The sequence below is a fragment of the Crinia signifera genome, chromosome 2, assembly GCF_055691185.1.
Source record: "Crinia signifera chromosome 2, ASM5569118v1, whole genome shotgun sequence".
NCBI lineage: Eukaryota > Metazoa > Chordata > Amphibia > Anura > Myobatrachidae > Crinia > Crinia signifera.
This window is the reverse complement of record NC_139218.1, coordinates 28,000,567-28,017,462: the sequence shown is the minus strand read 5'-3', so window position 1 is coordinate 28,017,462 and position 16,896 is coordinate 28,000,567.

Genomic DNA, 16,896 nt, shown 5'->3' with positions numbered 1-16,896 from the left:
CGGGAATCTGCCGTAGCCCATGACAAAAACATATCAAAGAACAGGGAACTGCAAACTGACAAACTGATGATGGTTAGCATCCAAGCCCTTACTAATGCCCCAAACAAAACTGCATACCAACGAAACACCAGGGACACAGGTAGAAAACCAATTATCTGTTACAACTGCAATGGGGAAGGTCACTACTCAGCTCATTGTAGGTTAGGAAACCCCAGGAATTATCAGACACATAAGCGAGAATGGGAATCTCACAAAGGTGAGACACGGAGATACCCAGCCCCTAGACAATGGGAGGAGACAGACAGGTCACGCAACATGCCTCCTCCCCATCTGATGGCTGACACTGTGCTAAGGGCAACCCAGGTCAGACAATAGGAAACAGGTCATACCTGTATCCTACAGCCAGTTAGATTAACTCAACACCTTAGAGAGGAACCTCAGGTGAAGGTTGATATAGCTGGAGTAAGGCAAACTTTTTTGGTTGATACAGGGGCGGCCAGATCTGTTCTCAACACTCCTCTTCACTTGGGTTTCACTGACAAATCAGTAGCAGCAATTGGGGTAACAGGAAAAATACAACATTACCCACTGACGAAACCAGCGGAGGTTACAATCGGGCCTTTGCATACCAAACATTCTTTCCTGTTGGCTGCAGCGGCCCCGACTAACCTCCTGGGTAGAGATTTACTATGCAAAATGGGATGTGTCATCTATTGCACCCCCGATGGGGTATTTCTGGACACTCCTAGAAATCTTACACAAGAAGTGCAAGATATGCTGGACAGTCCTCAGAGGCTAATGTTGTATTCCACTGTTGTAGAATCAAATCCATCTAAGGTAGCTGAAATTACAGCACAAATACCGGGTTCCCTTTGGACTAAAGATGGACAAGACGCTGGGCTGATGGCAAATGTAGCTCCAGTAGAAATCCGCTTAAAAGAAGGCAGGATAGCCCCAAAAATACCGCAGTACCCTTTAAAACCTGAAGTTGAGCTAGGAGTATTCCCAGTGATCCAACGATTGCTCCAACAGGAAATCCTAGTTAGAATTTCCAGCACGGCCAATAGTCCCATCTTTCCTGTGAAAAAGAGCGGGGGGAGGGGCTACAGACTAGTGCAGGATTTAAGAGGGGTAAACAAAGTAGTTGAGAGCCAATTCCCCGTAGTGCCAAACCCAGCTGTCATCCTAATGCAAATCCCACCTCACTGTACTCATTTCACAGTCATTGATTTGTGTTCAGCGTTCTTCTCCGTCCCTTTGCACCCTGACAGCCAGTATCTGTTCGCCTTTACTTACAGAGGAGTACAGTATACCTGGACACGACTCCCCCAAGGATTCATAGACAGCCCCAGCATCTTCTCCCAGGCCTTGCATGATTGTTTACAATCCTTTCAACCCATGAGTGGTTCGATACTGATACAATATGTCGATGACTTGTTGTTGTGTTCTGGGTCACTGGAGTCATCAGTGGATGACACTAGACAGCTACTGATGCATCTCTCAGAGACAGGACATAAAGTATCAAAGGATAAGCTGCAATTATGCCAGACCAGGGTTAAGTATCTGGGCCACTGCCTTACCCAAGGGCTGAGACACCTCACCGACGACCGAATCCAAGCGATTCGAAACATGGCACTGCCACAGATCCAGCACCAGATCCGTACGTTCCTAGGCATGTGTGGATACTGTCGCAATTGGATCCCAGGATTCTCTATTCTGGCATTACCACTACAAGAGATGGTTTCCTCAACTAAGCCAGATCGGGTCTCTCATACTGAGGAATCTGAGCTGGCTTTCGAGGAACTAAAGGTGAGCCTAACAAAGGCCCCGGCACTGGGAATGCCAGATTATGGGAAACCCTTTGAACTGTACGGAACTGAATCAGGTGGGTGTGCGGCAGGAGTACTTGTACAAAAACATGGTGATGCCAACCGACCAATAGCGTACTACAGTGGCCAGCTGGATACAGTAGCACGCTCACTCCCAACTTGCTTACGAAGTGTGGCTGCAATAGCACAACTAGTAAGTAAGAGTGAGGACGTAGTGTTAGGACACGATTTAACTGTTCATGCTCCCCATGCTGTCTCTGCCCTCCTAAATTCTGCCCAAACACGTCATGTGTCCTCAGCACGGTTCACTAAGTGGGAACTGGCGCTGATGGCCCCAGTAAATATTACCATCAAAAGATGCAACACACTAAACCCAGCCACATTCCTCCCTCATGTGCCCTCCAAGGCTCAAAGGGTGGAGGGTGATGGGAATGTTGCTGAATATGGTAAAGCAGAGTTTAGTGAGAGTGAGGACAAGCATGATTGCATGACCTACCTGAATCAGAGCTTTACAGCACGTCCTGACATAAGCGACAGCCCATTAAGTGAGGTAGACATAACCTTATTCACTGATGGTAGCTGTCATAGACAGACGGAGACGGGAGAGCTGTGCACAGGCTACGCAGTAGTAGATGGAGAAGGTATTGTGGAAGCTGAACCCTTGGGACCACCTCACTCAGCACAAGTAGCGGAACTGGTGGCACTGACCAGAGCATGTGAACTGGCCCAAGGAAAATCAGTCAACATATATACCGACTCCAGATATGCTTTCGGAGTAGTCCATGATTTTGGAGCCCTATGGCGCCTCCGAAATTTCATGACGGCGGCTGGCACACCAGTGGCGCATGCGACATATATTAGGAGACTTCTGGGAGCTATTCAGCTTCCAGACAGAGTGGCTGTTATCAAGTGCAAAGCTCACACATCAGAGAAGGACCCGGTGTCACTTGGTAACAGCCGCGCTGATGAGGCAGCGAAAAGGGCCGCATGCCCTGTAAATATTTTCACCCATCCTACCAACCTTTGTACACTGAACATGGTATCCACATCCAAACTGATAGACATGCATAATTTGTGTTCCCCACAGGAAAGAGCAGTATGGAAGTCGAAGGGATGTGGCCAAGAGTCTACCGGACTTTGGAGAGATGGACACGGGAAACCAGTGGCCCCCAGGGCATACCTTCCTAGTCTAGCCGAGGCGGCCCATGGGCTGACACATCTTGGGAAGGAAGGTATGTGCAAGCTGGTAAAGGCCTACTGGTGTGCACCAGGGTTCGCTTCTCAAGCAGGTAGAGTGGCAATGTCATGCCTCACCTGTTTGAGGAAGAACGTTGGAATAGCCATCCCAACAGAGCCATCCCACATCCCTCCTACAGAAGGCCCTTTCCAGGTAATACAAATCGACTTCATACAGTTACCACCCTGTAGAAATTTGAAATATGTATTAGTTTGTGTTGACATGTTTTCCAGCTGGGTGGAGGCTTTCCCCGCTGCCTCCAACACTGCTACCTTTACTGCAAAGAAAATATGTCAGGAGTTTGTCTGTAGATATGGTATCCCAAAGGTCATTGAGAGTGACAGAGGCACTCATTTCACAGGAGAGGTCTTCCAAATCATGTGTAAACTCCTGGGGATTAATAGTAAACTTCATACTCCATATCGTCCCCAGGCGAGCGCCAAAGTTGAGAGAATGAATGGTACTATTAAGAACAAATTGGGTAAAGTTATGGCTGAAACAGGGTTGTTATGGCCAGAGGCACTGCCTATTGTGTTGTATAGCATTAGGACCACTCCCAGGACTCCGCTCAACTTGTCCCCCTTCGAGATATTGTTTGGTCGGCAGCCACACATCATGATAGACCCACAGGATGATCTCAAATGTAACAATGAGCTAACTGTACAGTATATCCTAAAGCTAAACAAACAGCTAAGGGAGCAACAAAAGCAGCTGAATTTACTGAACCCTGATATGCCTACCGAGAATTGTCATAATCTTAAACCAGGAGACTTTGTTATGATCCGAAATTTTTTACGCTCAGGTTGTTTGATAGACCGTTGGGAAGGACCGTACCAAGTTTTGTTGACCAGCACTACATCGATTAAAGTCGCAGAGAGAGAGACTTGGATACATTCGTCCCACTGCAAGAAAGCCAGTAACCCAGAGTCCCAGTGTGCAGAGAGCGAAAGAGAAGAAACGTCGCTAGAAGCATTGTTTCGGGAACACTGAGAAGCAGCCAAGGTCGAGCAACCTGAGCGAACAAAGGTCTAAGAGCAGAGCAAAATAAAAGTCCCCTGGTAGAGATGATGGAAGGACTCCAAGCAACAGGTTCACAGTTATGCATATATGTCTTTGTTTTCTTTCTGTGTTCATTTCTTCATCCAAAGATACTCGGTGGCTGCCACATTCTAGAGCGATCGGAGCGGAGTTCTGACAGTGTAATAATGGACCCAGATATGGGTGAGGTAGAATCCCTAAACCAGCTTGACACTTTGCCCATGACAGGAGAAGGTAAAAGGTATGAGGGAAACGTAGTTCAAGGGTTATGTGATGAGTTATTGTCTGGCGAGTACTGTGTCTGTAGATATTGTCAACCTAAAATGGAAGAAGAATGCATCCAGCGATGTCAGTCGACAAGTAAGGCAACTACAGGCCGACATCCTTTGAGTGATTATCACTCACTAGTGGGTAAGGTCTTAAACCAAACAGAATGCTGGGTGTGTTCACAAGTGTTACACAAAAGGAGTAGTGTAGGCCTAGTCCCATACCCGCTTAATATTTCAGAGATAAGCGTATTAAACAAGGGGAGGCCATTGGATAAGAGATACCTGTATACCAGGTCCCCTAGTCTTAGATTACACCCATACCAAGTGGATAAATCCCTGGTATGTATGAACTTCTCGAGTTCCAGAGCGATTGGTACTTGGGAAGTGACATGGCATAACCAGACAATAACTTACTCCCAGCGTCCAGATGGAGAGCCTATTGACAAGGAATTGTTGTTAAAAATCCAAACCAGTGGGAGACATTATAAATATGTTTACACGGTGAAGAAAAGTAAAATGATGGCCGGCAGAGTATCAGCCGGCTACTGTAATATGACCCTACAGCCAGAAACTTGTGAGGAACAAGTCAGGGAGCAGGGGACGGGAATGTTCTTATGGATAATGTGTGACAAGATCATGAAATACTCTGTCCCTTATTTTCTCCCTGACGATGTTTATTATATTTGTGGTAGAAGGGCGTACAAATGGCTCTCCATGAACTACGTTGGTATTTGTTATCTAGGCAGAGTGTTACCTGAAGTGATGACCCTCACACATGATGAGATGGTGAGCATACACAGAGGTATACCTCCTCCTTACATTCATACCCATTATGACCAAATCCATAAAAGGGATTTAACAATCAAGAAAGAACCCCTAGCTTCTGAAATGATACACGAGTCGTTCGGTATCCAACTCCTCATTGCTTTAGATATCACCCATACCGCCAGAGGAGTCATAAATTTTAAATATATACAAGCATTAGCCAGCTTGGTAGATAACATCACTGAGATTTATGATGACACCTTTAGATACACTGGGAAGGAGTTGCAAGCATATAAAAGAGAGCTAGTCCAACATCGGATGGTGCTGAACTATCTGACAGCTATGACAGGAGGATATTGTGTCACCCTCTCTACACAGTTTGGGGTGAAATGTTGTACATATATCACCAACAATACTGAAGACCCAGAAGAAATCATCGATCATCGGATGGATGAGATTCTTCAGCTTAAATGGGAATTTAGAAGGGAACATAATATCAGCTTGGCAGAAATAGGTAACAAAGTTAGTGAATGGACCTCCTGGTTGAATCCAATGCACTGGTTCTCTGGTTTAGGAGAATGGGCGCAAGGGATCATAGCTAGCATAGGAAAACTCCTTCTCTGTATCGGTGGTGCCATCATAGTCTTTGTGCTATTGTTCAAATGTTTAAAGGTGGTGACCCGGGGAAAGACAAAACGTACCGAAATCATGAGTGTAAGAACGAGAGATACAGAGGAAGACCAGGGTTTGGTATATGACCCTAGAATCGAAACTACCTCCCTTTAAAGAAACCATATTTGTGAACGTGTATATGTTGTAACCACCCTTGTTTTTATTTTTATCCCAAAATTGTACATTATCCTTCGTGACCCTGAGTAGATTGTTCGATAAATGCGGCCCATCGTTTATCCGTGATCCCGGATCGGCCAAGAGCAGATGGTTTACTCCCCTTATATGTTTAATTCATGGATCCCAATTTCTTTGTTAGGATTATGAATTTCTGTATTATCGTGTGAAATGTTTTGTATTGTAACAGTTTTATATTTACTGTTAAAGGGTGGACTATGGAAGTCGAGTTACACACACGCCATTTTAGGATAGTATGGCCGCCATTTTGGTTCGCAGAGTTGCGCAAATAAAGTTTCCATACCCGAGTATGTGTGACAAAGTGGACCAGAAGAGTAGCCATACTATCACACATAAATTCATAAATACATACTGACACTAAGTAAAATATAGTTAAAGGTTTAGAACGCCACACATAGCTTAGTTAGCCCTGCATACATCTGTCTGTATCATGTTTAGTACCGTTCCGTTCCGTTCATTGTGCGAAGTATTCCGGTCATTGCGAATATTCCGCAATATACACGGCTCGACAGTTATGGACATAATCCATATTCCAGGGACAGTTTCTGTTGAAAGTATGTAACAAAGGAATCTAGATGAAACCGGTTCTTATCACTGCTGACGCCGAAACCACCAAACAAAGGACTCTTAAAGTTCACTCCCCTGGACCTAGCCAAACCAGGTGTATCATCTTACCTCCCAATCACAGCTGACCTGACATTCGACCTCTGACCAATGAGAACGGCCTTTGACCTCCCCTTTCTGACCCTATAAGATAGACGACCCAGAGCAGCCAAAGTCTCTTCGGCACATCTACCTTTCCCTGACTGTCCACCGGGCTATAGTTCATTCCTGAACGATAGCGAGCTCTGACCGGACTACACTTCGCATATTTGATGAGAACGGTAACGGTTGCATTAACGGTATTTATTCTTATTGTATTGATTGGCTGATTGTGTCTTGTATCTGTTTTCTTTCCCCTTAGCAGAGTCTGTTTAGTATTCATTGTTAGTATATTGTATTACTTGTTATACCTGTTTATTCTTATTTCTGTAACCCCCTTTTGTCCATTAGGGACTTAAATACAACCTTTTTACGGAGTTCTTATCTCCTTATTTCTATACAGTGGTCGTGTCTGTTTATTCGCATAATAGCGATAAGGTATATTACGGACACTGTCCTTTAAGGTATATTCGCAGATTAGAGACAAAGTACTGCGAAAGAATCTCTGATTAAGGTATTGGTTCTTGGTATACATAATACAGTAAAAGGTACGCTACGCTGCGCTACGCTTTGTCCGCACGTAGTTAGGTATAAAGGGTACGTTGGTTGCGGACTTATTACGTAACCAGCGCTTTTCACTTATTGTCTCTCTGGTCATATTTAATCGTCATTAACACCTTATACACATAATGGCACTATGGGATAGATGTCATGATGTCTCACTTTATACACACACTGCGGGGAGTAGAAGGCTTAGCCCCAATTTACCCCTATTTTACAGTATGCCACCACAAAAGGATTTGCTTCCGGCTGACTCATATGCCATAACATCTGCCATTGCTAGGCTGCCCCACTCGTCAGGTCCTGCCTCACAGCTGCGAATCCAGGTGTAGGCAGGCCATGTTTGGGGTCTCAATGGCCGGTAATGACATCACACAGCTGCCGCGGCCCTCCCCCCAAATGGTCCAGACATGACTGCATTGTCTGGACCACACACACTAATGCTGCATCACCGCTCACCGTCGAGTCATTGCCTCCCCCGGCCAGCACTGAAACGGCCATCTTCTGCAAACACAGTTTCAGAGCTTGCATGTGTGCTCCTGTGCGTGTGTGCATAGCTGTGGAAATGGCTGAAGAGATTTCCGCGCTTCTGCTACAAGGTCTGAATAAGGCCCTATATTTTTTCTCTATAAATCTGTGCTAATATGCAACATTATGTAAACAGCACAAGTGCTGAGTGTAGTATGTGACTAGTCAGCAAGTTCTTCTTCCTCCTCTAACAGGTTACACCATCTCAGTTTGCTTAAAGCAGAACTTATTCAGAATTTTAATTGATTAATTAGAAATTAGGAGCTCATTTGCATTTCTTTCTCTTAGAGGGCAGCTTTGAAAATTTGCGAGAAAAGATGTATGCAAGCAAAATATTTCCATCTACCGGTGCACACATTAATATGTATTCAGAACAGCTGGGGTCACTGCTGCTTTCAGCTGGGACTTTATTCTGAGCTAGGCGGAAAAGATTCTCTAACAGCTCCTGCGGAATCCGACCACGCAGCAAAGCTGACTCTGCAGCCGTCAAGATTGACGGCTGTCACTCACACAGAACGCGTCTGGTGGAAGGAGACTATATTAATGTTTGCTGACGTTCTTTATAACTGCGTGCCAGTCCGTAGCTATGCTCTCTTATCCCATTAACTGATAATGATCAAGGATCTAAGTAGACTAGAGGAATGGTCAAGAATGTAGCAATTATAGTCCGTAGCCAAAAAATGCTAAATCATGCACATAGGTTTCACAACCCAAAAAGGCTAAATATTGTATAAATTATTTTTTATTATTATTAACAATATAACAATGTGCTTTCTTATACAGCGCAGCAGGTTCCAGGTTGTTAAAGACAGTCCAATGGTAGGAGGGCCCTGCTCGCAAGCCTACAATGGCACTATAATGGAAACTATTGAGGAGGGATCTAGGTGTCACTAGTTCAGGTGACTTTAACCCTTTGAGTGTCAAGTGAATTGATCAAAGCAAACATTTTTATTCATCATAATAAACTATAATGTTCATATTTGTATAGGAAATATAATCTGTTTTTGCACAATATTTTTAATTTGAATTTATATAACAAACGTGAGCAACGCCGGCATTTTTATCGGATATTTTGCACATATCTTACAGAGATGTTGGCACTCAAAGGGTTAAGGCAGGTAAGCAATGTAACAAAGCAATCAGGAAGGCAAGTTCGATGCTTGGTTGCATCGGGAGAGGAATCTTCAGCAGAAAGAAGTAATAATGCCCCTATATAGGTCATTGATGCGGCCTCATCTAGAATACTGTGCTCCGTTCTGTATAGGTCATTGATGCGGCCTCACCTAGAGTATTGTGTTCAGTTCTGGAGGCCATATCTCCAGAAGGATATAAATACATTAGAGACTGTACAAAGAAGGACAACTAAAATGGTGCATGGCCTACATCACAAAACTTACCAGGAAAGACTACAATATATTAATATGTATACTTTGGAGCAGAGAAGGGAAAGGGGGGACATGATAGAAACTTTTAAACATACAAAGCAAGGGTTTTTAGCAAGATCCAGAAGGGCAACATGGTACTTGTTTCCTAGAACGGCGCCCCCTAAAGCCAGGGGTGTCCAAACTTTTTGCGACAAGATTTGGTGAAGTGTAAATGTGTGGGGGCCAACCATTCAGCCTGACATTCTTTGAATCATTAATCACATCAGAATGGTCCCCCACTCTGCCCACAATAACTTTATGTCCCCCAGCCTGCCCCTTCACTGTATTTTCCCCAGCCTGCCCCTATTCACTGTATGTCCCCCAGCCTGCCCCTATTCACTGTATGTCCCCCATTCACTATATGTTCCCCACTCTGCACCCATTCACTATGTCCCCAGCCTGCCCCCCTTCTCTTAATGTCCATCAGTGCATCCATTCATTGTATGTCCCCAAGCTTGACTCTCCTTCACTGTATGACTCCCATTCACTGGATGATCCCCATTCACTATGTACCCCACTCTGCCCCCCATTCACTTTATGTCCCCCAGCCTGCCCCTGCTCCCCCTTCTCTGAATGGCCATCACTGCCTCCATTCACTGTATGTCCCCCAGCCTGACCCTCTTTCACTGTATGTCCCCCACTCTGCCCACTCCCTTCTCTGTATGTTTCCCAGCCCCTTGTGTGAGCCAGAGGAAGGAGAGGCAAAGCAGGCACTGCAAGGACAGGAGATGCTTGGGCTCCCACTGCTGCCCTCCTCCACTCTGCATGTTACGGTAGCAAGCTTCCCCCATGCTGCCCCCCTCCCCAAACACTGCTGTCACTGTGATTGTAGAGTAGGGTGATATACGATTGCAGTAGCAGGGGTAGGACACCAAACACATCTGACTGTGGCGGCCGGCACCTCCTCACTGCGGCAGACAGCAAGGTAAAGGCGCGCTCGCCGGGGCCCCACCTTTAGTGTCCTGTGTGCTGTGCTTCCCACATCTGATGCTCTGCCTGCTTCCAGCTGGAGGCTGTGGGCCGCTTGAAATTACAGCACGGGCCCCATTTGGCCCGACTTTGGACATGCCTTCACTAAGCAATTTGCTTAGTCGGGTATTCTGCGTAGTGAAATTGCATTGATTTTTTTCATGTAATATGATTGTATGTCATAAAATGAGGTTTTACGCACCCCCCCACTATCCACGCCACCCCGAAGCGTGGCGAGCCCCGCGTGTGGCGTTGGTGGTACTCGTCCTATGACCTTTTCATACCCCCACTATCCATGTCGGCGTGGAGTTGATTTTATATAGTGTGGCAAGTGCAGCGAGCCACCGAGCCCAAATAGTGGCAAGAGCAGTGCGCCCTGCGAAGGGACTCGGAATACATGTAAAGTTATCCCCGTCCCCTCGCCACACTATATAAAATCAACTCCACGCCATGGATAGTGGGGGTAAGAAAACGTCGGAGGACGCATACCGCCGCCGCTCACCACGCTTCGGGGTGGTGTGGAAAGTGTGGGGGGGGGGGGGGGTGCGTAAACCATCATTGTATGTCATACAATCAGATCATTGTATAGCTAATATAGTGGCATCGCACACCCCATAAAATCGCATCCGTTTGCATGCGATTTTGCGGCAGGTGCTATGCAATGCGATCCCCTGGGGCACACAGAGCAGTGAATAAATGACATTAAAAAAAATCGGATTGCATCGCATGCCACTAAAATGGCCCATGCAATGCGATGCGATTTCCCTACGGTTGCATACGTAGAAAATCTGGGTGCCGTGCTAGGAAACAAGTACCGGAAACATTCTTGAAATGGAGGGAAGTACCAGAACACACATTATAACTGGAGGGAGGGAGGAGGGGGGGGCACCAACATTTATCTTGTCTCCAGGCAATTGGGATGAACTTACGCCACTGTCAAGCCCTGTACGCACACACATCGAATTGCTTTTGATTCGATTTTCTATTAGATCTGGCATTAGATCTTTCCATTCGATTTGGCATTAGATCTCAAACTCGATATACATTCATGGTACACATTCGTTTTACTAGATCAAATTCGATATTTCCTTGGCTGCACAGTAGATTTTTCAGTACTTGTCTCCTAACACGGCGCCCACGATATTACATTGTATGGCATCTCATCGCATGCGATGCGTTTAAAAATTGTATAAGCCCCTATACGATTTTAAATTCTATAAGCACCCTAATGGGTGATTATAATGTGAAATACACCCCCACTATCAATGCCAACTGGAAGCGTGGCGAGCGCAGCGAGCCAGCGGTACACGTCCTACGACCTTTTCATACCCCCACTATCCACGTCGGTGTGGAGTTTATCTTCTATAGTGTGGCGAGCACAGCAATCCACCAAGCCCGAAGCGTGGCAAGCGCAGCGAGCCCCGCGAGGGGACGCGTATTACTTCACATGTATTCCGCATCCCCTCGCTGCACTCGCCACACTATCTACAATCAACTCCACACCGATGTGGATAGTGGGGGTATGAAAAGGTCGGAGGACGCGTACCGCCACCGCTCGCCGCGCTTCGGGTTGGCGTTGATAGTGGGGGTGCTTTTAATATTGTAAGCAACCATTACGGTGCTTATACAATTAATAATCCTATAGGGGGGCCATTTAACATTGAAAGCACCCATTAGGGTGCTTATACAATTTAAAATTGTATAACATCGCATTGTATGTCATATACAATTTTAACATTGTATGACATCGGGGGCCATCGCGTCACATTGCATCGCATAACATTGTATGCCTTATGGTATGCGATGCGATGGGCGCCGTGCTAGGAAACAAGTAACGATTTTTCTGTTCGATTTTGTGAAATCAAAAGTGACACAAAAACAATTTCGTTTAGGGTTCTATTCGATTTTGCTTCTATAAGCAAAATCTAATTGAAAATCGGAAAAAAAATAATAATAGATGCATGTGTACAGGCCTTTAAGCTGTGTACACGCTTCGATATTCTTTAGATTCAACGTTAGATTCGATTTTCTATTAGATCTGGCATTAGATCTGTACTTCTACATTCGATTCGATATCAATTTCAGTGTACACATTGGATTGTATTTGATATTTCCTTGGCTGCACAGTCTACAGATGGGTCACGGTCCATCTTTGCTGGGGATGGCGCTGGCGTCGCCAGCCGCCATCCCCCGCCAGCGCCATGGCGATCGTGAGAAGGGGGCGCGCGCGCACGAGAGGCGCGCGCGCCCCCTTCCGACGGCGCTTCCAAACGTTTCCCCGGGTCCCCGCCGGCTTGCCGGCGGTAACCCGGGGTCCCCGCCGCCTGCCCGCATCCCCCCTAACCCCCCCCTAACCCCGTCCGTCTCCCTGAGGCGGAGACGGACAGGGTTTCCGCCACGCTAGCGACGGAGACTGAGACGCGCGTGCGCGTGAGACGCACGCGCGTCTCAGTCTCCTCGCTGGCGAGGCGACCCGCCAGCAAGGATGTACAATGACCCATCTGTATTTTTCTTTTCGACATAGAGAAAACTTCTAGAAGCAAAATCGAATCGAAAACGGAAAACTCGAAGCGTGTGTACACGGCGTTACTTGGCTGCGGAGGGTGAAAGGAATCATTGGGTAAGTTACTCACATGAATTGGGTCAACCACTGAAGGTGACATAAGTGAACACATGAAATAGGTCGACAATGGGAAAGTTAACAGTCCAAATATTGACATGCGTTTTCCATCTTTTTGAGCGGACAGGCGGTATTTAACGCCCTACCATCCACTACGACGTGGTGGGAGAATAAAATAAGTGTGGGGAGCGCAGCGAGAGACCGCACTACACTTTGATGGGGTCTACCGTGTTTCCCCGATAATAAGACACTGTCTTATTTTTTTTTTTCACCCAAAAAAGACCATAGGTCTTATTTTCGGGGGAGGGCTTATTTTAATAGACCTTGACAGGTCCATTAAAACATGCCCCACTGCGCCTTTATAAAAATGCCCCACTGCGCCTTTATAAAAATGCCCCAGTCCACAATTACCAGTCATCCATTGTACCTGTTTGTGTAATGGATAAAGGACCTGCCGGCACTGTGTGTGCTGAGCGGCGTTGAGCTGAGAGGTGATGTGCGCGGCGTGACGTCACGCCGCGCCTACCGCAATGCATCCCTGGGAACGGGAGCTGCGGTGTTGCAGGCGTGAGAGGAGGTGAGCGGAGGTCAGCGGGGCCTACCGTACACCTACGGTACAAAATACCGGTACCAAAAAATAAATGGGAAATTTGATAGGGCTTAATTTCGGGGGAGGGCTTATTTTGGACCAGCGTCCAAAATCTGGGGTAGGGCTTATTATCGGGGTAGGTCTAATTATCGGGGAAACACAGTATGTCGACGTTCAGGACAAATTTTATTTTTTAATAACTCATATTGACCTACCCAACCTTGTCAAACTTAGCCATGTCAACACACAGTGGTGACCCATACCCCTTGGTTGTGTGGGAGGGAAGACTACTAGTGTAGCATTGAATTAATTAACAAAGTACTGTATTATATTGCTGTGGTTATATGGACAATGTGGATTTATGTAAAGGTTAAGCTGTGTACATACAGCGTAAATTGGGCTATCGATTGACTATATAATCAACATCGATGGCAAGCTTGTGCAAATTGCGCCATGTGTTGCCGCTCCCGATCTCTATTCCATTCCGATACGCAGCATGGAATCAAAAGTAGAAATAAGCTGTGCCGCAGTCTGATAATGAGGGCCATGCTGCTCAATGGCATTTGTAGCTGTGCCAATATCCATATACCCCGAATCAGAACATGTCCTCAGCCATTGCACTGCTTGCACGTAGCAGACTCAGAGATGCAGTACATAGAAGCAGCACCCACTACCTATGTACAGACCCTCATCTGAAATAGAATATAGATTTTTCTCTTACGCAGATGCTGCACTTCCATTCTACTGAAAACACATTACTGTATAGTTCAGATTTATTTTCCCATAAACTCGTGTTCGCGCAGGACTGCAACAGTGACACCATGTGGGCAAAGTTAGAAATGCACCGCACAGTATTTTGTATTTTATTTTTACATTGATTTCTTGAATTAAGGTGCATACACATGGATAGATTTGGCAAAAGATTAAATGACCAATCGCTCAAATCATTCCGTGTGTATGACCGATATCGATACGCTCACCCGCCGGTCATTGACAAAGATCTATCGTCTTTTGTGCATGCAGAAAGACCATAGATCCTTGATGGTTAACCTTGACACTCCAGCTGTTGTTGAACTACACATGCCAGCATGCTCTGCAACAGATTTAGCATGGCCAAATAGCAAAACTGAAGCAGAGCATGCTGGGATGTGTAGTTCAACAACAGCTGGAGTGTCAAGGTTAGCCATCAAGATCATAGATCAATCTTTTGCAGTGTTTACCAATTGTTTCATGTGTATGCACAATGAATGATTTGGTAAAGCCGATTGACTGGCTCCCACTCACACTCCCCTCCACCATCCAGTACACTCATTCATGTGTAACCGTTTATACCAGTGGTTCTCAAGTACCCCCAACAGTGCACTTTTTCCAGGTCACCTGGCAGGTGCACTCATTCACTGAAACATTTTAAAAGATCACAGGTGATTATTTCACCTGTGATTCTGTGTGGAGACCTTAATACACTGTAGTCATGTCTCCCAGATATGGCCACACACCCTTCTCAAAACCTGGGCCCTGTGGATGTCTCAATAGCCCTGCTTTCAGTACCTGGCTGTAGAAACATGGGTGAACCATTAAGTCAGCAAACTAAATTCTCTCATCTGTGCAGGATTTCAAAAACTCCTGACAACATGATTGGTTGGGGACACACGAGTACTGAAGCCACACACTACTGCTATGCCAATGAGCTTCCAGGTCGCATTTATTAAAAACTTTCTATAACCAGATGGGTAGAAGCTGGTTTTGCTATAAGAAACGTTTCTACTCCTGGCTATAACCTCTGAGGCACCTTCATTTGGAAGAGGATAAGCCCCTTCTACAACTACTGTTCACCAGACAACACCCCATTCTAGAGAAAGCAGTAAGATATCCAGAGGGCAGGGGTTCTAATGTTTAGGCCCGCAATCTGGCATAGCACAGGGGTCCTCACACACAGGGGGAGGTGCATCAAAGCATGGCCAGCACAGGAAGTGCCTAAACAAGCTCAGAACATTACCACTTTCATACGCCTAGCCCACACTAAGAACTCTGACCTCCTCCCAAGTCGCACCCATGAGCACAAACTTTAGAAGTGGTTCTCAAACTCGGTCCTCAGGACCCCACACAGTTCTCGTTTTCCATGTCCACACGACAGGTGCACTCATTACTGACTGACACATTTTAAAAGATCCAAAGGCAGAGCTAATTATTTCCCTTGATTCTGTGAGGAGACCTGCAAAACATGCACCATGAGGTCCTGAAGACAGACTTTGAGAACCTGTGAACTATAGTATAAGATTTCCACATCTGGATAATGCAATATCACCACTTCTTGCCATTTCAGGAAGCAGCACTTTCCAAAAGCCTTGTGATGAAAATGGGTGTGGCCTGAATCTCACGTACCAATGAGAAAATCGGGGCAGACATACCGCATGCAACGGTCAAAACGTAAACAGAAATGGCGGGTTGAACATTGACCCTTCTTGGCACTTGTGTGGTTATATGCTTACCTGACTTACGGTGGGTCTCGTTTAATCGGGATCACTGATCACAAGTAAAGAACCGCCACTGGCAACCTGAGGTTAATCTGATTTTCAAGGCTAAATTGACCAATTCGATCAGTCCGGGTTTATTATGCTTTGCAATGACAAATGTTTACATGGATGGGCTACGAAACATTGTTTCAACTTCTCTTAGCAACAATTTATAAAAAAAATAATAACTGTAAAGTGACTGAGGGGTAGATTTATTAAGCTCGGAGAAGTGATAAAGTGTCTGGTTTTTATCACAGTTCAATCAGCTCCTACCTGTAATTTTTCAAACCAAGCCTGTAACTTCCCAGTTATGAGTTGATTGGCTGGTCATAAAAACCAGACACTTTATCACTTCACCGAGCTTAATAAATTTGCCCCTATAGGTTCTACTCATAGAAGGAACAAGCTCAGAGTCTTAATTAGGGGGAGATACAAATATTTTTAGACCACCCATCAGACTAATTGTTGCGCTGATCAGGCGCCCGTTGTTTTATACATGCCCGATGACTACCTCCTGCAAAGTTAACTAAACCCGATAGTCTTGGTGACTTCTGTCTTCACCTCTCAGGGAAATTCTTAAACATTATATGAAGGGGTGCCGGACGGGGTCCCGACAGTCATTAACCCGACTGGTAAAACACAGACGGCCAGGTTCCCGTCGGGCGTAGGCTATTTTCCCCCGTGGGGGTCCACGACCCCCATAGAGGGAGAATAGGTGGCGAGGTTAGCTCGCCACCGAGCCCGCAAGGGGCTTTGTTGCGCTGGCCACGCTGTCTGAGACCAGGTAGTCGGGATCCCGACTGTCAGTAAATCATACCACACCCATATGAAGATGGATTACAATAGATGGTGTTATGGCAACCTGGCCAGGTAAATGTATTGGTAAAAGCAGCAGACAAATCAATAAAAAGAGGAGGTCATGTTCAAACTATACAGAAACAAGTCACCTGTAGCACAGAATCCCCCTACTCAAGTCTTATAGTCG